This window comes from Bos mutus, chromosome 16 (assembly GCF_027580195.1).
Source record: "Bos mutus isolate GX-2022 chromosome 16, NWIPB_WYAK_1.1, whole genome shotgun sequence".
NCBI lineage: Eukaryota > Metazoa > Chordata > Mammalia > Artiodactyla > Bovidae > Bos > Bos mutus.
In genome coordinates, this window is record NC_091632.1 from 19,627,731 (window position 1) to 19,651,366 (window position 23,636).

The following is a 23,636-nucleotide window of genomic DNA, read 5'->3' on the forward strand; positions in this document are numbered from 1 at the left end:
GAGTAGGAACGGTAGAGGGTGGTGCGTGCGTGTGTGAGTGCTTAGTCGTGTCTGCCTCTTTGCGACCCCATGGACTGTAAAATGCCAGGCTCCTCTGTCCATGGGATTCTCCAGGCAAAAATACTGGAGTGGGTAGCCATTTCTTCCTCCAGGGGATCTTCCTGATCTAGGGATCAAACTCGTGTCTCCTGCATTGGCAGGCAGATCCTTTACAACTGTACCGCCTGGGAAGCCCAGAGGGTGGTAATGCATACCATAAAATGCAGAGATAAAACAAGTGGGAATTCTGGGCATTCCAGGAAAATTAAAGCAGAGCAGCCTGGAGTCGGGAGAAAGGGTCACAGTGAGCATGGACTTCATTTCTGGAGGCTGTGGCAGGACCCAAATTCTTCAGGGATGCCCCAAACCAGTGATACTTCAGTGGCCACCGGCTCAAGATTAAAGGGACAAGATTTGACCAGACACACCAGTCAGATGGCCATCTGAGAAGATACAGGAGACAGCCTGGGGACCATCCTGCTGCCACAATCGTCCACATTTTCTTCCTGCACTCCAGTTCACATTAGGGGAGGAAAGGAGAGGAGGGTGAGACCCCACGAGAGAGGGGAGACAGTTTCTTTAGGAGTTTGAGTTTTAAACTTACTGCTTTTGTCTAAAATATGCTGTTTGAATTATCCCTTATTGGCCATTTTCAGTTCCCCTCCCACACCCACACTCCACCATTAGCAGAAATAACAGTTTGAAAACTAGATTATATAAACATAATTAAGTTCCTGTCTTTGTGTGTCTCAGTTGTATTAAAATAATAATAATAATTAATGATAGCAATTCCTATGTACCAAGCACTATTCTAAGTTCATTAATTCATGTATTAATCACAACTGTTCTAGGAAGTACTATTCTTATATCCATTCTAAAAATGAGAACATTGAAACACAAAAATCACCCAGTTAGTAGTGACAGAATCTGGACATATACAGGCACCTCGGCACCAGAATTAGGACTGTTTAACTCCCCTGGTAAAATGCAGGTACATTTGAATAAATTGGAGTTTGAAAACCAGCAAGCAGTGATTTAACTTAAATGGGTCTAGCTATAGCCATAAGCTCTTTTTATCATAATATGGCTTTTTCCTTTCCCTCTTTGTCTGCTAACTCAATCACTGTTCCTTTGGGTACCTATATCTTTCCATAAAGGGAAGTCAAGGACCCCCACCAAAACCTGCTAACCAGTGACCCTCTACTCATATTAAACAATAATTCGTTACAGGGGGTCAGCAAAAGACCTAAGGTCAGTCAGAATCTTTCTCAGAGATTGGAGCAGACCCTGGGAGACAAAAATCTCTCCTCTGCTGGGATTATAAATGCTGTGGTAGACATTAGTCATTCTTTTTGGTAACTAGCAGCTGAATCACCTTCTTAAGTGAGGAACGCACCAGCCTGGAAGCAGAGCAGAAAAGTAAGCGATGGCAGATATTTCTCAAAATCCCTTGCAGCTACAGGGTGCAAGCATACAAGCCAAGCCAAGATAATCATACATCTAGATTCTAGGTTCTGATTAGATGTTAATGACCCAAAGAGGTGGAGACTGCACAAAATCTATGTCTGGAGAGGGTGACACAGAATAGCACCTACATTTAGTTTCCAGAGGGAGGCTGAATTTTCCAGCAACAGTGTTTGAGACCTAGTGTCCTGCAATGCTATCAACAGCGCAAGCGCAGTCGCCATGCCCCCAAGGGGACTGAGACAGTTCAGTGAACCACGTTCTTGAGAAGACTGTGGTATGATTTCAGACAAAGAGCCTCCAGGGCTTGTGTTCTGGTTCTCCCAGATAGTCTATGTGCTATCTGATAAAACTCTCTCAATAATAGACATTTAGGGGACTTGCCTGGTGGTCCAGTGGCTAAGACTCTGTACTCCCAATGCAGGGGGCCCAGGTTCAATCCCTGGTCAGGGAACTAGACCCCATATTAAGCAAATAAGAGTTTGCATGCCACAACTAAGACTGGTGCAGTCAAATAAAGAAATAAAAATAAAAATATATATTTTTAAAGCCGTGTAGTTTCTTGTGCTTGAAACTAAGAATCTGCTGTTTTCTATTGCTACTGCAATGTTACTTACTACAAACTTTGTAGTTTAAGACAACACAAAATCATTCACTTACAGTTCTAGAAGTCAGGAGTTCTAAAATCAAGGAATCAACAAGTGTGCATTCCTTTCTGGGGACTCCACGGAAGAATCCATTTCTTGGTTTCCCCAGTTTTCAGAGGCATCTTTCTTCCATCATCAAAGCCAGCAACACCGCATTTCTCTGACCGTTCTTCCCTTGACACATCTTCCTTTGACTTTCCCTTTTTCTAACTCCTCCTCCATTTTTCAGCACTCTGGTGATTACACTGGTTCCACCTGGATAATCCAGGCTAGTCTCCCTATTGTAAAGCCAGTTGATTGTCAACATTAATTCCATCTGCACCCTTGATTCTTCTTTGCCATGTAAACTTAACACACTCACAGGTTCCAGGGATTAGAAGAGGGGCATCTTCAGAGACATTGTTCTGCCTATTACGGAACCTAAATAAGCAGATATGTGTATCAGGTATCAGGGACAAGCAACAGATTCCTAATAAAACAGAGGCATTATGAATAAATCTATCATCTGACCTGATTGCAACTAAATGGAACAATAAGCCCGGCTGGTAGTAACGGATGAAACTCTAGCAGCCCATGGCAGCCAAGGGCAAATGGTGATCAGCTGGAATGAAGACCTCACTGAAGGCAGGTTTGGCGAGACCCCCATATATAACAGGGGTTTCCAACCTGCAGGATCTAGTGCCTGATGATCTGAGGTGAAGCTGATGTAACAATAATAGAAATAAAGCGCATAAATGTTATGTGCTTGAATCATCCCAAGACCATCTCCTCACCCTGGGTCCATGGAAAACCTGTCTTCCACAAAACTGGTCCCTGGTGTAAAAAAGGTTGGGGACCGCTCCTCTGGCAAATAACTACTATATAAAAGGAATGAAAAAGCACAAGGACATTTGATAGCTTAAGGAAACAGAAGGATATTTTGAAAATTAAAAATTACTGGCTAAAAATACAGACCAATTATCAGGGGATTTCTATAATGGTCCTATACAAGTCTCCAATCTCTTGCTCCTGAAGGCCTGTAACAACCCCAAAACAAACTCAAAGATTGATTTTAGATGTTACCCATTTTGTAACATTTAACTATGTCCATTAAATGTAATTCACAACCTAGGCAAATATGTTAGGTGAAACCAAGGGCAGCAGTAATAAAAGGCTAGAGCCCCAAGATGTAAAATGAGGACAAATGGGAAGATTCAGATAACTGACTACACTGAGCTGAGTTGTCTAATGAGAGTGGAAAAAAGTCTCAAATCCTCCTTTTACTAAAACTGTCCTTGCCTTGCTTGAAGGTCTCATAAGACCTCACCTAGTAATAGCCGATGGGCTTCCCAGGTGGCTCAGCAGTAAAGAATCTACCGGCAATGTAGAAGACATGAGTTCAATCCTCAGTTCTGGCAGATGCCCCGCAGGAGGAAATGGCAACCCATTCCACTATCTTGCCTGGGAAATTCCATGGACAGAAGAGCCTGGCAGGCTACAGTCAATGGGATCAAAAAGAGTCGGACACAACTGAGCGACTGAGCACCCATGCACACAGTTATTTCCTATAAGCTGGAGGCACTGCATTGGAAATGAGCTCCACTGATTTTACCGAAAAATACCAGGAATCTGGGGTCACAGAAGCTGAGTATTGATTAGCAATGATTAAATGCAAGATACACAGATGCAAAATAACCTAATGGGCAGAACTGTCTGACATTCAATGAATGATTCTTTTTGTTGGTTTATTGTGGGTCCCTTCGGGTTGAAATAGGGGGAAGCCCACTAAGGTCCTACTTGATTTATATAACTAACAACTTTAAGTCTGGCAAACAAACTTTAAGTCTGATGAGAACTACTGTAATAGCCACTTCTCTGATCGGAATCAGTTCGTAGAAGGAAAGCAAGGCACTACTGAGGAAGAGACTCGCAAGCACACGAAAGCAGGTTACATCTCTCTCCTAACTGTTCCTATGGAAACTGTGGGAAGTATGACCATTGGGCAAGAACACTGTGCACTGAGGGAAATAACCAGTCCTCTGAATCTTTACTGACTTCTACTCCAAAATGTGCTAATTCTTGGAGACCCATCCTGAGGTACACCACTTACAGTTAAGAGATTATCGTACAGATCAGCCCACCTAGTCGTAGGTCCTGGGTGACCATAAACCTATTAGGTGATTGTATCCCCAGTTCAGAGTATGTAGTCTGAATATGTATACTCAGACTTGGGCAAAGTCTGCACATTAGTCTCGTGAACTGTGGAGTATTATGAAACACCCCCACCCTCAACCATCAGAAAGACTAGTTCCATCATCAAAGACTTGAAAGATGCAGGGCTGGTGATTCCTATCACATCTTTCAAGTCTGGACAACGGAACTAGTCTTTGGGGAAAAAATTGAAAACTAAAACTAAACATTAAGCAAAAAGAAGAAAAATTAACTTACTTAAAAAAAATTTTCCCATTACAAAGCAATCAGTAGGGCTAATATTTTGTTATATATCTCTTCAGCCTTTTTCTTTGTTGTTGTTCAGTCGCTAAGTCAAGTCCAACTCTTTGTGACCCCTTGGACTGCATCACACCAGGCTTACCTGTCCTTTGCCATCTCCTGCAGTTTGCCCAAGTTCATGGCATTGAACCCATGATGCCATCGAACCATCTCATCCTCTGTCATCCCCTTCTCTCTCTGTCCTCAATCTTTCCCAGCTTCAGGGTCTTTCCCAATGAGTCAGCTGTTTGCAGCAGGCAGACAAAGTATTGGAGCTTCTGCTTTAGCATCAGTCCTTCCAGTGAGTCTTCAGGGTTGATTTCCTTTAAGACTGACTGGTTTGGTTTCCTTGCTTTCAAAGGGATTCTCAAGAGTCTTTTCTATATTTTTCAAAAAATAAAATGTAATGTAAACATGTATTATAAGTTTTTCTTTTTTACCTTACTACATTTTTCATCATTTCATGATACTCCACATCATTTTTGTGAAGGGGACCATAATTTTTATAGAGATAAATCTGCAGTAAAATTTACCAATTTTAAGTCTAGTGAGTTTTGATATATGAATAAAATTGTATAAACCACAATTAATATATATATTTAATTGATATAAAATATTTCCATCATCCAAAAAATTATCTTCTTGCCCTTTGCAAGCAATCAACTCCCCAACTTTGCCTATTATTTCCAGAAAAAAAATTTTCTGCTTCTAGTAACACATGTGATAGAACGTGTTATATTGGTTCACACATCACTGATGTTCTGTTCCTAAAAAAAAAAATATATATATATATATATATATATATATCTTTGCCTCATTTTGGAACACTTCTATTGCTATATCTTTAAACTGATCTCTTCTTTGGCAGTATCTAATCTGCTGTTAATCTCATCCAATGTATTTTTTGTTTCTGATGTTTTATTTTTCATTTCTAAAAGTCCCACTTAGGTCCTTTTTTAATATCTTCAATTTCTATCATCATCAGGTTTTCCTCTACCTTTTTGAACATACATATGTGTATGTATATATATATATAGAATAGCTGCTTTGATGTTCTTTTTCTGCTATTTTCTGTACCTGTGTCATTTCTTTTTCCACTGACTGATTTTTCTTCTGACTATGGGTTGGATGTTCCTACCTCTTTGCATACCTGATAATTTTTGATTGATTGCTACAGAGAGTTAATTTTACCTCACTGGTAGTTGAATTTTGTTAAATTACTTTAAACAGCATTGGATTTTGTTCTGGTGTGCAGTGAAGTTATTAGCAATCAGCTGCATCTTTGTGTATCTTGCTTTTAAGCTTTGTTAGGATAGGCCAACAAAGGTTCGTCTAGTCAAGGCTATGGTTTTTCCTGTGGTCATGTACGGATGTGAGAGTTGGACTGTGAAGAAGGCTGAGCGCCAAAGAATTGATGCTTTTGAACTGTGGTGTTGGAGAAGACTCTTGAGAGTCCCTTGGACTGCAAAGAGATCCAACCAGTCCATTCTGAAGGAGATCAGCCCTGGGATTTCTTTGGAGGGAATGATCCTGAAGCTGAAACTCCAGTACTTTGGCCACCTCATGAGAAGAGTTGACTCACTGGAAAAGACTCTGATGCTGGGAGGGATTGGGGGCAGGAGGAGAAGGGGATGACAGAGGATGAGATGGCTGGATGGCATCACTGACTCGATGGATGTGAGTCTGAGTGAACTCTGGGAGTTGGTGATGGACAGGGAGGCCTGGCGTGCTGCGGTTCATGGGGTCGCAAAGAGTCAGACATGACTGAGCGACTGAACTGAACTGAGGATAGGTCCAAAGCAGCCTTTAGTCTAAGTCCAATTAATCCCTATTATTAAAGTGATTACCTTCTAAGAATTCTGCTCTATAAATTCTTTGTACTCTGGCTGAAGGAAACATTAGTACTCCCCTACTTTGTGTGATGCTGCTATTTCCTACCCATTCCTTCTAGCAGTTATTTCCTTAGGTTCAGAAAGTCCCTTTTCACATATGTACAGATCAGCACTCAAAGACTCAAGGGGATCCCTCTAGAGATATATGAAGCTCTCTCTTCATGGACTTCTTCCTCCCAAGCATTCCACTCTAACAATGTTAGCAGCCTTGACTTCCCCCAAATCTTAGTTTTTTAAAAAAAATTCTCTCAGCGATTACAGTCCTACACTGCCCATTGTTCAATGCATGATTATCATTACTTTGTAAAAAGAATTTCTCTTGTATTTTGTTGCTTAACACAGTAAGGTAAACCTAAATTCTGTAAGTTTATCTTAACTGAAGCAAACTTGTGCAGCATGATTTTTAAATGGGTACCTAGAATTTCATTGAACGGATGTACCTACTGGGCTACAGGTATTTGATCACCTGTTCCATCATCATTGTATCCAAAGATTCTGAGGAATGATGGAATTTGGCATATAATAGGACTCAATAAATACATATTGACTGAATATACTCAGGTTGAGATTGTTCTCTTAATTTCTTAGTATAAATATTGCTGAACATGTTTTGTCACTAATCTTTACCAGAATCCCACAGTAATAATTATTTCTTTAGGATACATTTCTCTAAGTATAAACACTGGCTCAAAGAGAAAGTAGATTTTAGGCATTAATATTTATGTCCAAATTGACCAAAGGGAATCAGTTTACAATCTCACTGGCCAATAAGCTTTCCATGAATGTTTTTCTCTATATCTAACAAAACTGGATGTTTCAGTTTAAAAATCTTTGCTAATTTCATAAGTTTAAAAAGTTATTTAATTTTAATAGTTGTTTTAATTTAGTTGATTACTAGTTTCATCATTTTTATGTTTTTGTTTTATTTGTAATCATTGAGCAATTATCTATTACTGAAAAGTTACATGATTTGCTTATTAATCAAATAGACTGTGGGAACTTTTAACCCCAAAATATTCATCCTATACTTAGTGCAACACCCAAAGCCTAGAGGGATATTTGTTTTTAATCATTGTTTAAGTCAGCATAAAACCAGAGAGCTTATTTGCCACTCCAAACAAGTGACAGCATGTTCAAAGGATCCAGCAGTCTGGTAGAATCACACAGTGAAAAGAGGGGAAAAAAGTGTAATTAAAAGCACTTTTCACAGGTCAAAAGTGTAAGCCCATTAATGGTTTACTGAGCAGATGGCATTAATGAGTAACCAAAGATGCATGTTCATTATTATTGTCCCCGTCATTATTCTTTGATATAAGTGGCTCAGTAGATGTGAAGCACTCACCTAGACAATGAGATTCAATAATTAACATGGAATCTGTTCTCTCTTCCTGAAAAACACTCAGTGAGGTTCATAAATGAAGATGCACCCTATTAGACAGAAAAAGAACATTCCCACCTGATAAAGGAGATAATTTATCTCAACATTATTTATAATTTCAAAAAGATTGGAAACTTCCAATATTATAGTAAATAGTTAAATTAGGGGACCACATCTAACTAAAGAAATATGCTGTCATTAAAAACAAGGGTTCCAAAAAAATTGTTAGCAATATGGGAAAATGCCCATAATACAATGTTAAAAAATTTGTTTTCCTCATAAAAGTAATATATCTTTACTGGAAGAAGTATAAAAGCACAGAAAAATATGTTGAAAGAAATAATCAACCATCATCCACTTCTGACAGATAACTGCAGTTAATATTTTAATGCATTTCTTATGAAATTATTTAGCACAAATTAATACACTTAAAAAAACATAATCTAATGTAAAGGCATGAAATATATAAAGATATATTTTTAAATTATAATATTATATGTATTTTTATACACACACAGTTTATACATACTCATATAGTCGGACACGACTGAAGCGACTTAGCAGCAGCAGCAGCAGCAGCAGTATGATATATATACCTATTATTTTATTATAAGCATTTTCCCAGGTAATTAGAAAATCATGGTTTTTTTAGATAGGTTTGCTTATTAAATAACAATAGACCACAATGTTTGGGGTATAGCATATTTTTTGTGTGAAATAGATACAGGATCAACCAAAACCTGCATGTTCATATGCAAAAATCCCTTTTGACCTTTTGTTAGTTATTGTTTTCCATCCTAGCTTGAGAAGAAAAGATGTCATTTTTCTTCAAGGGGAAATCATGATTTTTGATGGCAGCATTCCATCTTACAGATGCAACAAAATTTATTTAACCTTTCTCCCATTGGTTGGGGTTAGGGCCCTTTGCTGTTTTTTGTTAGCACACAAAGCCTCATTTATCCTTAGTGAGGTAGGAAATAGTCTTAGGAGCAGAATTTCTTTCTCAAGGGATAGATAGCTGGCATTTGGGGTATGATGCCATGCAGACAGCTGGTTGTGATGTGGTACTAGCTTCCAGGTGGGTGACTGAGCTAGAGAACAGGCAGCTACCCAACAGTGTTAAAACGTCAGGCACTAAAAATACAATTATATAAAATATGCATTATTATAAATATCTCGTAGATAAAAACTAGTAGGATTTACAAAACATAAATGGAGACACATATACAGAAAACAAACTTAAGGTTATCAAGCGGTTGGGGGGAGGAGGGATAAATTGGGAGACTGGAATTGATATATACACACCACTATGAAATAGATAACATTTAATAAGAACCTACTGTACAGCACAGGGAGCTCCACTACGTGATGACCTATACGGGAATAGAATCTAAGAGTGGATATATGTAAATGTATAACTGATTCACTTTGCTATACAGCAGAAACTAACACAATATTGTAAATCAACTATGCCCCAAAAAAATTAATTTAAAAAAAACTAGTAGGAAAGACACTAAAATATTTATCTCTGTTTAGTGAGATAATGAGTGGGTGGTTTTTTCTCTTCTTTTTTCTCTTATAATGACAACATACTACTTTTCAAACCAGGTAAAGCAACACCAGAGGCCACTTTTTAAAAGAGAGAGATACGTACAAGCTGATTGATAACAGTAGTCACCTCTATGAAGGGCAGTGAGACTTGGGTGAGTAAATGGGGACTTGCTTTGTCTGAACTGTCAGAATTCTTTAAAAAAAAAAAGAATATATTCTTATATAATTTATTTTTAACAAGAACAAAATGGCAGAATATATTTTGAATATTTTCTTTATTTAGTTTCTTTGCATTCTACATTTAAGTATAAGCCTCCATTCTAATACTGCAATTTAATACTGTGAAAGGTATTATTAGAGAGAGGTACTATTAGAAAAATACCTTAATTTCTGGCCCAGGTCTACCACGTAGTAGCTGTGTGTCCTTGGGCTAGTCACTTAACCTCTCTGCTTCCCAAAGTCCCAATACGTTAAATGTTAAATAGGTACTTCCTTGCTTACAAACATGATATAAATTAAAAGAAATTACTTGTGAGCCATAAAAATGCTCCTCCAATACAAGTCTTCAAACAGTAACAAAAGTACACTGACTCTGAACAGAAAGGAAATTTTGTAACAGTGGTTTAACTTTGCCTTCTAAACAAGGGAATTTAAAGAGAGAGCATAGGAGAATTTAGTGAAACAGAATGAGGAAAGCATACAATTAAGAAGTAATGCTCCGGACCAAAGAGAAAAAGATAAGTGCTCTCTCACCCTATCTCTCCCTAACTCCCTCCCTCCCTCTCCTTCCCCTCCAACCCCCAGAAACTGAAGGTCAGCGAAATAACCTCACTTTGGGAAATTGACGTGGAACTGAGATTAAAACCCTAGACTTCCTGTGTCTCATGCAGTGAAAGCACGGACATTATATTAATATACTAGACTTCAGTGAGCCTTATTCAAAGGTCCACAGTGGACACACAACTCTCTTCCACAGTAGAAAGCCAGTGTGGAATGACCAGGCGCACACTCGGAACAAACCAGAGACTTGACCTCTCTTCACGTCAACCCCACTTCTATCTGCTGCCATGTGCTATTACTAGACAAGCAAAGCCCATCATCCCCCTTTAACTTTTCACACTAGCTCTCTTCCTTCTTGACATCACTCTACAAATTTTATTCCTCACTGCTGTATTTTCCATTTCTTCTTTTCTATTTGATCATTGTCCATCTTGCAGGAAAAAAAAAATACTCAACTTCACTTTCCCTTCCAGCTGTCACTTCACTTCTCTTCTCCCTGTTAGAGAAAATCTTAAAAAGTTGTCTAAGTGCTGTCTCCAATTTTTTCCCCTTTCCTCTCTTAAACCCTTCTACCTCAGGCTTTTGCCCTCATCATTCCTCAATGATAAAACGATGACCCAGATAATCACGATGGTGTGATCACTCACCTAGAACCTGACATGCTGGAATGTGAAGTCAAGTGGGCCTTAGGAAGCATCACTATGAACAAAGCTAGTGGAGGTGATGGAATTCCAGTGGAGCTATTTCAAATCCTGAAAGACGATTCTGTGAAAGTGCTGCACTCAGTATGCCAGCAAATTTAGAAAACTCAGCAGTGGCCACAGGACTGGAAAAGCTCAGTTTTCATTCCAATCCCAAAGAAAGGCAATGCCAAAGAATGCTCAAACTACCGCACAATTGCACTCATCTCACACACTGGTAAAGTAATGCTCAAAATTCTCCAAGCCAGGCTTCAGCAATATGTGAACTGTGAATTTCCAGATGTTCAAGCTGGTTTTAGAAAAGGCCGAGGAACCAGAGATCAAATTGCCAACATCCGCTGGATCATGGAAAAAGCAAGAGAGTTCCAGAAAAACATCTATTTCTGTTTTATTTACTATGCCAAAGCCTTTGACTGTGTAGATCACAATAAACTGTGGAAAATTCTGAAAGAGATGGGCATACCAGACCACCTGACCTGCCTCTTGAGAAACCTGTATGCAGGTCAGGAAGCAACAGTTAGAACTGGACATGGAACAACAGACTGGTTCCAAATAGGAAAAGGAGTACATCAAGGCTGTATACTGTCACCCTGCTTATTTAACTTCTATGCAGAGTACATCATGAGAAACGCTGGGCTGGAAGAAGCACAAGCTGGAATCAAGACTGCCGGGAGAAATATCAATAACCTCAGCTATGCAGATGACACCACCCTTATGGCAGAAAGTGAAGAGGAACTAAAAAGCCTCTTGATGAAAGTGAAAGAGGAGAGTGAAAAAGTTGGCTTAAAGCTCAACATTCAGAAAACGAAGATCATGGCATCTGGTCCCATCACTTCATGGCAAATAGATGGGGAAACAGTGGAAACAGTATCAGACTTTATTTTTTGGGGCTCCAAAATCACTGCAGATGGTGATTGCAACCATGAAATTAAAAGATGCTTACTCCTTGGAAGGAAAGTTATGACCAACCTAGATAGCATATTGAAAAGCAGAGACATTACTCTGCCGACAAAGGTCCATCTAGTCAAGGCTATGGTTTTTTCTGTGGTCATGTATGGATGTGAGAGTTGGATTGTGAAGAAAGCTGAGCGCCGAAGAATTGATGCTTTTGAACTGTGGTGTTGGAGAAGACTCTTGAGAGTCCCTTGGACTGCAAGGAGATCCAACCAGTCCATCCTAAAGGAGATCAGTCCTGGGTATTTATTGGAAGGACTGATGCTAAAGCTGAAACTCCAATACTTTGGCCACCTCATGTGAAGAGCTGACTCATTGGAAAAGACTCTGATGCTGGGAAGGATTGGGGGTAGGAGGAGAAGGGAACGACAGAGGATGAGATGGCTGGATGGCATCACTGACTCGATGGACGTGAGTCTGAGTGAACTCCGGGAGTTGGTGATGGACAGGGAGGCCTGGCGTGCTGCGATTCATGGGGTCACAAAGAGTCGGACACGACTGAGCAGCTGAACTGAACTGAACTTCCTCAGTGACCTTTATGTCGCTAAATCCAATGATCAATTTTAAGTTCTCATCTGACTTGATGTACCAGCAGCAGACCACTGCGCATATGAGTTGATAATTCCCTTCCCATTAGTAAATACTCCTCCTGCTTATCCCAAGATAGGTTTGTTTGGTTTTCCACCTAGCACTCTGGCTGCTCCTTTTCAATTTCCTTTGCTGTTTCCTTCCATCTCTTTTACCTTCGCGTTTAGTCAGAATGCACAGGGCTCAGACCTTGTGTCTCTTCTCTTCTCTTGGACCATCACATACTTACTGATATCATCTGGGGACTTCCAAATATATATATCTGCAGCTTAAACTCTCCCGGACTACAGACTTCAATATCTTACTCAACGCCTCTACTTGGATCCTTAATTGACATCTAAAACTTAACATTTCCAAAGTTGATCTTCCTCCGAAATCTACTCCACTCATAGTTTTCCCAGCCTCATGAATAGAAAGTTTATTCCTTCAGTGACGTATATCAAAATAGTTATATTCTTCCTTAACATCTCTCATTCTCTACAAAAATCTTGTAGACTCTTCCTTCAAGTTATATCCAGAATCTAATCTCGTCTCATAACTTTCATTGCTACCATTCCAGTCCAAACTAAAATCATCTCTGATCTAGATTATTGCAATAGTTTTCTATTGGTTCTAACGATTTCTCTGCTTTCACCTATGTACTTGCAATCCACAGGGTTGCAAAGAGTCAGACACAACTGGGCAACTAAACGACAATAACAACATACTCAGAACTAGCATTCATACTGGAAGGGTCACTCTGATGTGAAAAGAACTATAGAGGGACAGTTCCTCTTTAAATTCTGCAAATGAGAAAACCAAGGCTTAGAGAGATTGAGTGGTTTATACAGGGTCACTTAGCTAATAAAACAATAAAAATTGCTCTTTTTTTACCTTACAGTTTTTACAACTGTAATTTCTCAGTAGGTAGTCTGCCATACTTACTGCTTTGCCTGGGGCAGTCTTGGCGTACACATGGTGTCCTGGAATGATTGAATTGTGCTTCTTTCTACCCTCAGGTATGCCTTAGTCTAGATCACAAAGTATATGAGATAGATACATGGTGTATAACATATACATTTCATCCTATTAATAAGCAAGAGTAGGACTGTGTAGGTACTAATATAGGTTGCCCCATTTACTGTCATTAACATCAAGTATTGAATGAGGTGAGTATTGGGTCAATAACTGTCAGCTCTCTTGAGCTTCCAAGGAATCATTTTACTCTAGGAGATCAATTAGAAAGGCCCCAGTGGAAAGCAGCAGTGGCTCTTGCTCAGTGTTTCACTTAGAGTTCCCACATTCCCCATCTCATTGACCACTGCTCACAGCAGTGATTCCTCAATACTACCATCACCTCACTCCTGGCCCAGTTCTTCACTCCTACTATCTGATGGACATTTTAAATCAGATTTGCTACTAACCTCAGATATGACCTTACCCTCAAACCTGCTTTCCCTTCAGAATTCCTCAGTCATATGAATGAAGCCATCTGTCACCCAGACACAGACTACAAAATCATCTTTCACCTCCCTCTTTGCCCTACCCTACCCCATTTTACCTTTTCCGGTCACCCAGGCTTGTTCATCACAAACGGACTTTTTTGACCTATGTCACTGGGGAACAACAAGAACCTTTGCCCCAGTCCCTGTAGAAGCTTTATTTGAGAAACCTTCCACCAGCACTGCTATAGTTACAGCATTCTCCTTTTCAAAGCACGTATCCTCCAGAGTCCAGTCCACCTCATAACGTCTACCAGGAAGCCTTCCTCCTACAGAAAGGCATTTTCTCCTCCTCCGGATAGCCATCAAGCGTCTTTTCTGTCTACTTGCTCAACATACTAACCTGGGACTTATCTCCTTAATTAGAGTATAGCATCCCTGAGGGCCAGGATCCTATCTCAGACATTTTTATTCCCTGAAGTCTAACATAGTTCTTGATGTTAAATGTTTTCCCTATTCGGTGGCAGGAAAGCTGAAGGATCACCAAATTAGATGACGTGTACACTGGTCGAGCTTCAATGTCAAAACTGGGATTTGAGGAGGCCTCTAAGAGTATCTTTCCAGTCTTCCTTAGAAAAGCTATGGAAATATTTCCTAGGTTAGTCATTAGTCATACCATTTCATCAAACTCCTCTGAGAAGATTTTAATCAATACATCTGGAAAAACAATTTCAAAGGTGGAAAGATATGATTCATTTGCCCTAAGCCACACTGCAGGACTTCCCGAATTCCTCAAGTATATTTTCCATTTACACGTATCTTCATTCTGTAAATATATTCCGAGTTTGTTTAAAAAACAAGTGAGAGCAAGAAGGACTTACTGTGTAGAATGAGGAATTATACTCAATTTCTTGTGATAACCTATAATGGAACATAATCTCCCCCAAAATAAAACCAACAGAATCACTGTGCTGTACACCTGAAACTAATACAATATTGTAAAAAACTGTACTTTAATAACAATAATAAGACCCCCCCCCGAAAAACCAAACAAATGGGGGTATGTTACTCAAAAGAAAATAAACTTGTATTTTGACGTTCAATATACATGCAAAGTATTGTCTTTCATCTCCTCTATTTCTTTTTTAATTTTTTAATTTCAATTGGAAGATAATTGCTTTACAATGTTGTGTTGATTTCTGCAGTACAACAGCATGTGTCAGCTTTAAGTGTGCATATATCCCCTCCCTTCTGAGCCTCCCTCCCACATTCCCCACCTCACCCCTCTAGCTGTCACAGAGCACCAGGCTGAGCTCCCTATGTCACACAGCAACTTCCCACTAGCTATCTGTTTTACACATGGTAATGTATATATTTCAGTGCTACTCTCTCAATTCACCCCACCCACCCCTCCCACTCCGAAACAGTCATTCAAGAAACATTTTGGTAAAGCAGAAAGAGAACTAAATTCCACAAGATCTGACCACTCGATGTAGTGTATCCCAGTCTCTGTCTAAAACTTACCACCATCTATTCTGTTCTAGTGTTTGTGTTTTCTTCTTCCGGGTCCGTTTCCAACTAAAATGTGATCTCCCTGAAAGCAGAAATATTGTCCATCTGCTTCTTCAACCACCACGTGGGTGGTAAAATTTAAGCAAATCATTTTGTTTCACTGCGTTTTTGTTTCCTCACTGGTAAATTTTAAACATTGAACTAGGTAACTTCTTGTTTTTCTTTGATTCAAATATTTTGCTGCAATATAATGAAGAAATAGAAGACAAGGCTAACTGGGGGGTTGTAGCAGCCCCCAAATCTTCAATCTTAAGGCAGCTGCTATAACTAACTGAATATATTCCGTGAAATCTTTACTTTTCTTGCTTAATTCACAAAGAAATGTAATAAGCAACAATAGCCCTAAGATATAAATTGGTTATATCTGTTACTGATTCTGTATTTCTCAAAGCTAGACCAGATTCTCACTTTAAAAGTTGACCACCTCTTTAATCTCATTGAGATGCTATTTAATAGACCAAGATAATTTTATTAAATGATCCACAGTATTTTAAGTTTTGATCTTCTTTTTAAAAAATATTTCCCACTATCCATCTTTTCTATCATTCTGCCCATTTGCAAAAGTAAAGCATTATTTTAGTACATATGGGATTAGGAAAATCAGATAATTAGAAATTTAAGTTTAGAAATAAATTAAAAATGATTACTTACACTGTGAAATGCTTAATTCCTATCCTCTATGAAAAAAGTACTGATTATGTAGTTGTCAACTAATGAGCTATCTTAAAATCTTTAAGGAAGAGTTCAATTTATAAAAAAGAAAATCAGCTTAAACACAGCAATTGAATGAAGCAACGAGACCATCATAAACCACACTTTTGTTTTAAGTAAGAAGTTGAAAATGCTGTCTTACATTTCTAAAGTGGAAGATACATCATTAGGAAATCAAAAGGATAATTTGTAAGCTCTAGAAAAGGAATACATGATTAATAGAAGCCAGTCTTGATTCACGGAGAATACCAACTTAAACTTACTTCATTTTTTGGTAGGAATACCAACTAGACTGATAGGTAAGAAGAATATTATAGGTATGAGAAGATCTGAATTTCAATATTTTTAGGCAACTTCATGGAGAGCATGGTGAAATATGGGCTGATAGTCACACAGTTAGGCTGATTTCATAGCTGGTTGAAAGGCTTACCCAAGGATGCCAATCAAAACATGATATCAACTTAGACGGGCTTGATGCCTTATTCCGTACACATCCACATATTATGGGGACTTGGAGGATAAATGGTATAATTAAAATGAGGGGATAATAAGAAGCTAGTGGAATAGCAAATTTATGGGATAATAAAGTAGCAATCCAAAATGAATTCAAGAGAGCTGAATCATGCAATTAATTTTACTTGAATATTATACTGCTAACCAGTCATCAGGAAAATGTGAAATAAAACAATTAGATAACACCATACACCTCTTTAAACTGGCTAAAATGAAAAGAACTTTCAATAATTAGTGCTGGAAAAGATATGGAGAATTGAAACTCCACACATTACTAGTGAGAATATAAAGTAGTATAACCACTTTGGAAATTGTTTGGCAGTGGATACCAAACAAAACAGTATATACTAAGTGAAACTTATCAATTCTTTTGTTATTTAGTTGCTAAGTCATGTCCAGCTCTTTTGTGAGCCCATGGACTGTAACCTCTGGGGAAGGGAATGGCAATCCACTCCAGTATTCTTGCTTGGAGAATCCCATGGATAGAGGAGCCTGGCGGGCTACAGTTGGTGGGGTCACAAAGAGCTGGACATGACTGAGTGACAAACACTGGACTGTAACCTGCTAGGCTCCCCTGTCCATGGGATTTCCCAGGCAAGAATACTGGAGTGGGCTGCCATTTCCTTCTCCAGGGGACCTTCCCGATCCAGGGATCAAACCCCTGTCTCTTGCATTGAAGACGGACTCTTTACTGCTGAGCAACCATGAAAACTCACCATCAATTCTATGGCTGAGTATATAACAGGTGTGAGTAATTATATCTTCCAAAAGACATATGTTAGAACTGTCATGGGAGTTTTATTCAAGAAAGGCTAACAACTGATAGATAAATAAATTGTGGTATAATTCATACTACAGAATGCAAAATAGCATTGAAAAAAGTAAGCTTCAGCTTCATTCAAAACTATGAATAAAGCTCATAGACACCAAAGTGAGAACTGGAATATCACAATTTCATTTACATGAAGTTCAAACAGCAAAATTAACCCACAGTTACAGAGGTCAGAATAAAAGTTACATTTGGGGAGCTGTTAACCGAGGTGCTGGAAAATTTCTACATGTTGTTCTAGGTAGTGGTTAGATGGACATTTACATATGCAAAAATTCAGATTAGTGCTTGTTACTATCTCTGAATGATTCCTCATCAAAGTATTTATACATTTATATATAATGAAGCACTTCTACAGAATAGAGAAACCAAACAACCACATAAATGAAGATATTAATAACTTTTAGTTGTACACACATACAATATGGGTAAATGGCAGGAATGAAAGTTAATAAGGTCTTAATTTTCATAAAAATGTGGTGTCAAGAATGAGCAATCCTCCTAGGCCTTCTCTGAAATGTTTAGACTACATACAGGGGATTGTGGTCATTTTCTTCTGCAATGCTTTAAGGAGAATATCAACAAATTGGTATGCTTCCAGAGAAAAATAACCATATGTTCAACATCTGAGCAAAGTCTAAAAGAGCTATTTTCAGCCTGGGGGGAAAAAGACTTAAAAGGAAACCAGATTTATTTTACATGTCCTTAGAAGACTGAAGTGGAATTAATAGGTGAAATTGTAAGTAGGCTGATTTTGTTTTGTTTGTTTTTTTGGCTGTGCTGAGCAGAACCAAGGATCAAACCCATGCACCCTGCATTGGGAGTTCAAGAGTCTTAACCACTGGACCACCAGGAAGTCTCTGATTTTGTTTTAACCTAAGGAAGAACTTTCTGAATAATGGAACTTCCAACAAATGGTTCCAAGAGGTTATGAGTTGAAGCAGTGACCAGACATCTGCCCACAAGCTTAGAGGAGGTACACGTCTCAGTTAGTGAGTTAAACAAGATGTCCTCTAAGATCCCCATTCATTCTGCATTCTGTTACACTATCAATCAACATTAGTGTACATATTGGGATAATTTGGCAGGAATGAGGAAAATCCACAGGCAGCTTTTCCTGTGCAGAAAGTCACCAGTTGTGCCCTTCCACTTAAGCAAGAGAAGTTTATCTCCTGCAGCCTTGGGCTCAGTCACCACTCAAACACTACAATACTTAGAAAAGCTCTCTTAAGTGGATAAAACACATTTTGAAAATGATAAAATAGAAGGAGAGTCTCTTGACAATGCTTTTCCTGATAATCTAAATTGTAACTTTTTCATATAAATGATTTTATTTTTTATTATTTCCTCAAGCAATATCCCATAACATGGGTGATAGCTGAGTAAAAGAGCACAAAATCAGTGTCACTGTCCTTATTATAATCGAACAAAACGTTTTCCAGAATCACTGGAGCAACTGAAATGTCACTTGCAACATACAAACGCTATCTGTGCGCCAACCCTTCCACTAGCATGGGATTTTGCCAGTTACTAATTTTTTGCTAATTTAATAAGTAGTAACAGAGCTCAGGGATGTTCCAATTAGCATTTCTTTAATTATAAGTAAAGCCAGACAGTTAAAAGAATTCAAAGACTTTTTAAAGAAAAAAAGCAGTAAGCCATCCCAGAGTATCCCCATGCTATTGTTTGTCATTCTGCAGTCAGTCCGAAGTCTGAACCAAGCTGTTCACAGCCCTGACAGAGACCTCTTCTGTCCTCACACACAGCCAAGTGGTCCCACAGGATGGCAAGAGTGAGTCAATGCCGTCTCTCCTTGGCTGCACAAAACACTGTAGTCTTACCATGTTCTCATCCTACTATACTTGGTCTCAAGATCAGTTTGTCTCTCCTGGTTCCAGTAATAGTAGCTCTTAGACATAGATCCACAGTAGATAACACCCCCATGAAGAATTCATAGAAACGGCTGTGCACTCCAATGAGAACTTTGTTATAAACCAAATTGGATACCTCTGCATGGTAAAATTTGATGTAATTTTTCTCCTTTTGCTCTTCTGTATTTTCTAATTTTTCACAGTGAACATGGAGTGCTCATATAATTTTTAAAACATCTTGATGGAAACAGTGACAAGTGGGAGGAATATGAATAGAGAGAAAAGAGGATATCGCCAAACTGTATCCCCCTTTGCTCTTTTTTTAAAAAAATAAAAAGACTCCCAGAATAAGCTCTATCGACATAAATTGTTAAAAGCCATAGGTCAAGATGAAGCAAAGAGTGCAGACATGGGAATTCCACAAAGACTCTGGGTTGGACCACTGTTAAGGCACCTGCTTTTCAATGTCAGGAGTAGAGAAGACAGGAGGGAGATGTTCATATGACCCCATTTGGAAGCCAGTGAATATTGGGTTTTATGTAAATACTTTTTTGTCTAGAGTCCTGAAAGTTTATGAACACCCAGTTGATTGCCCATTACCAGGAAATATTAATATGTAATCCAGCAAAAGGCAGGTAGAGAATCCACAGGCACTTTGACCTCATTATAGGCTGCTTAATGACCCTTCTCTGTTTACATTTTCATATATAATTAAGCCACAAGAGAATTTATAACTGGAAAAACAAAAGATCCAAGACTGATCAGTGGGTTACCCAACCTAAGTTCTGAGAAGTCATTACAGTTACCAAAGCTTGACCCAAACGATATCCAAGGCAAATGCTGTTTCCTCCCCTACCAGCCCATTAAACTTGTGTTTGTTAAACACTTCAAGTACAGACTCCATCTCACTGCCTTAACCCTTCCTCATGTACCTGCAACTCAGCCAGAGTGCTGGGCAAAGGGGCAATTCCAATGAACCTTCATTCTGATAATAGAAATACCAGGTTTTGCTAATGTACAAAGGGATATAATTATTAGGGTCTCCTTCTTTAAATATTAGAGCTAAAATTACTTCTAACTGTAATTAGTGAAGTAAAAGTATCTGACACATCTCAAAGTTCAAAACATACACTTAAAATTATTCTGAATGCTTTTTATAAAAAGTCATCTAATCATAGAGCTCTCTCAATTCTCTGGTGGCTCAGACAGTAAAGAATCCACCTGCAATGCAGAAGACCCGGGGTCGATCCCTGGGTCAGGAAGATCTCCTGTAGAAGGGAATGACTACCCACTCTAGTATTCTTGCCTGGAGAATTCCATGAACAGAGGAGCCTAGGGGGCTACAGTCCATGGGTTCGCAAGAGTCGGACATGACTGAGCAACTAACACTTTCATTCCACTTTTTCATATATATATATATATATATATATATATATATATATGGCACAGTATTCTTTAAGATAAACAGTAAATATTTAGAGAAATATATTAATAAATTTGGGAGGTCCAGATACTTAGAAAATTGTATAAAGAGGGTAAAATTTTTGAAATAAAAATATAATAAAAAACTTTAAAAGGAATTTAATAAAACTCCATAGAGATGACCTTTAAAATAACCAAGCTGAATTTTCAAAATCTTAACATTGTAAAATTTATGGCATACAGGCCTAGGGTATGGCATGAAAACAAGTTATTCTACATTTATCAACTCCCAGGGCTCAAGAGGAGAAAAATGATGGGAAGGGGCCTGCTAACCTGTATCTGAAAGGTTAGATGGTGACGTCTTGTAGAGAGAGATGAGGTTCAACAGAGGGAGGCAGATTGGGTCAGCCAAGGCTTTGCTACAGAAGAGATTTTGTGGATAGAGACAGACGTCTCAGCTGAGCAGAGTGAGCCAGGAAGAAGGAGCCTGGGACACACACACACACAAAGGTGTGAGGGAGTCTGGCAAGGTCCAAGAACAAAATCCAGAGATTGCTAACTGCAAGGGGGCTTATGCAGCTTCAAGAAAAACCACTTCAGCCTGAAACTAAAGAGATAAGTCTGCACCCAGACCTACAGGGACTTTTTTTCTCAGAAACCTCAGAAGCAGATAGAGAAAGACGTTAGCTGAACCAGTCCAGTCCAGCTCTGGAGGGTGAGAGTCAGGATGAAACAGAAGAATTCAATCACACAGACTTACGCAGAGGAGTTAAGGGCTTCCCCGGTGGCTCAGCAGTTAAAAAAAAAATCTACCTGCAATGCAGGAGACCCTGGGGAGATGGGTTCAATCCCTGGGTGGAGAAGATGCCCTGGAAGAGGAGATGGCAACCCACTCCACTATTCTTGCCTGGGAAATCCCACGGACAGAAGAGCCTGGCAGAATGTAGTCCATGGGGTCACAAAGAGTCAGACATGACTGACCATGCATGCTATGCTAAACTAAACGCTGCTTCCTTTAGCCGAAGCAGAGGGGCAAATAAGGGGCTTCTTAATTCTTAACTGGCTTCACTCAAAGGAGAATGAGAAGGACTGTATGTAACCTGTACCCTGAAATTTCCTCCCAGTAATAAAGGAAATTTTCACTAAAATCCCTGAAAAAGATGTGCTGTGTGTCTCCTCTCTGCAGGGTCAACTGCCTATGGGCAGGGTGCCCCTATGACTCACAAAGGCCTGGCAAAGGGGAGGAGAGATGCTATGCAACTGAATGAAGGGAGAGTGACCCGGAGGGACAGAGAAAATATCTCTATCAGGAGTGAAATGGGTGGACTTCCAATCCCAGATGGTCCTTCTGGAGCCAAATCCCCTTGGACTCCTCTTCAGGGTGGGAGTCACCCTAGAGAAGCGGTACTGAGAAGCCTGTAGCGGAACATTCTGTGTGGGACCTGCCCTGGCAAGTCTGTTCAGGACGTGTACCAACCCCGAAGAATGGCAGGCCTGACTTTTATCATCACATTTTCAAGTTTTTCAAACCTGTTCCCAAGCATAACTTCTCTGCAAACAAAACTCCCCCCAAAGGCTTGATGATGTTATACACCCTTTGATTCTGGCTACATTTCCAAGCCAGTAGGACATATGGGTGGAGGAAACCTCTTGCTACAAGGTTGGCTTGTTCTTTTCTCCCCTCTGAGTTTTTTCTATTTGTTGCCACATCACCTGGGAACCCATGCCTTTCAGCAGCAACATGACCAGAACTAGAATGGGAACTTCATCCTCCCTCTAGATTGAATATGACTACACCCCAAGGTAGCCAGCATGCACTTCTAAAAACACAAATCAGATCTTGTGAATACTCCCCCTGTGAATATCCCCCCTAGCTTCTTATTACTCTTAGAATAAAACCCAAACACCTGGTCATGACCTCCAAGCCCCGAGTGATCCTATGTAGCTTCCCACCTCCTCGAACACCTCTCCTTTCTTTTCCTCTTGTCATTCACAAAAGACCTGAATGCACTGTCATCCAAAAGCATAGCTTACAAACATATTTTCTTTTAATTTACTCAAAATTGTTTAAGTCTGCATGGTTCCAGAATGATTTAACACGGCTCTTAATCATTATTTAATCAACATGATCAATAAATGTAGACAGTTATTTTGACAAGCCTAGATTAAAAATGACTCCTTTGGTCTTGGAAATGATCCCTATCCCATACATTGTTACTCTTCTTATTCATGCACCTATCATCTTTAACTTTCAGAGATTATGAGGGAGAATACCTTCAGAACTAAGACCTAGAGAGTAGATGGCAACATTTCCACAAACATTACTGAGCAAACCATTTGTCCTTGAAAGCCAATTATCATCTCCAAGGCAGAACATTATCACATTATGTGAAGGAAACAGCTTTTTTCCTGCTAAAAGACTTTGGTCTGTAAGGGTGGTTTGGTTTGCTTTTGAAGTGCAGTATTTGCTATCTGTGTCCAGCTCAGGACTGGGTCTTCAAACAGGCTCACTGCCATCTTACCAACTGTTGGATTCTCTCACTCAGCCAAGAGAACACTTTGCTGTTTCAGCATTTCCAGATGAGAGGAAAATATAAACTCTGGGAACCTACGAATCAGGCTTCTTCATATGATCTCAGCAGGAACACAGCAAGCTTTAAGCAAATCATGATGGAATTAGGAGTAGCAGGTTTTGACCCAAGGTCTAGTGATGCAGAAATGCCCTGCCTTCTCCTGGTGATGGGTGGAAGAGAGACTTTACCATCTGAAAAATAAATACCAGTGTTCATCGCCGCCATCTCCTTCAGATTTGCTGAGAGCAGCAGACACCTTGT

The 23,636-nt window shown here is 39.3% G+C and overlaps 1 long non-coding RNA gene and 1 other non-coding gene across 2 annotated transcripts in view; one reads left to right on the forward strand and one right to left on the reverse strand.

Annotated features, from left to right (window-relative positions):
- LOC138991177 (uncharacterized) overlaps positions 1 to 23,636 on the reverse strand; it is a 56,022-nt gene that overhangs the window by 31,194 nt on the left and 1,192 nt on the right. Inside the window, exons 2-4 of the long non-coding RNA XR_011467138.1 lie at positions 7,854 to 7,939; positions 4,723 to 4,999; positions 2,164 to 2,570 (exon numbers count right to left, since the gene is read on the reverse strand). This is a non-coding gene — a long non-coding RNA (uncharacterized lncRNA). The remainder of the gene's footprint in view (positions 1 to 2,163; positions 2,571 to 4,722; positions 5,000 to 7,853; positions 7,940 to 23,636) is intronic.
- On the forward strand, positions 1,885 to 1,957 carry TRNAG-CCC (transfer RNA glycine (anticodon CCC)). The gene has a single exon. It is a non-coding gene; the product is annotated as a tRNA-Gly (tRNA).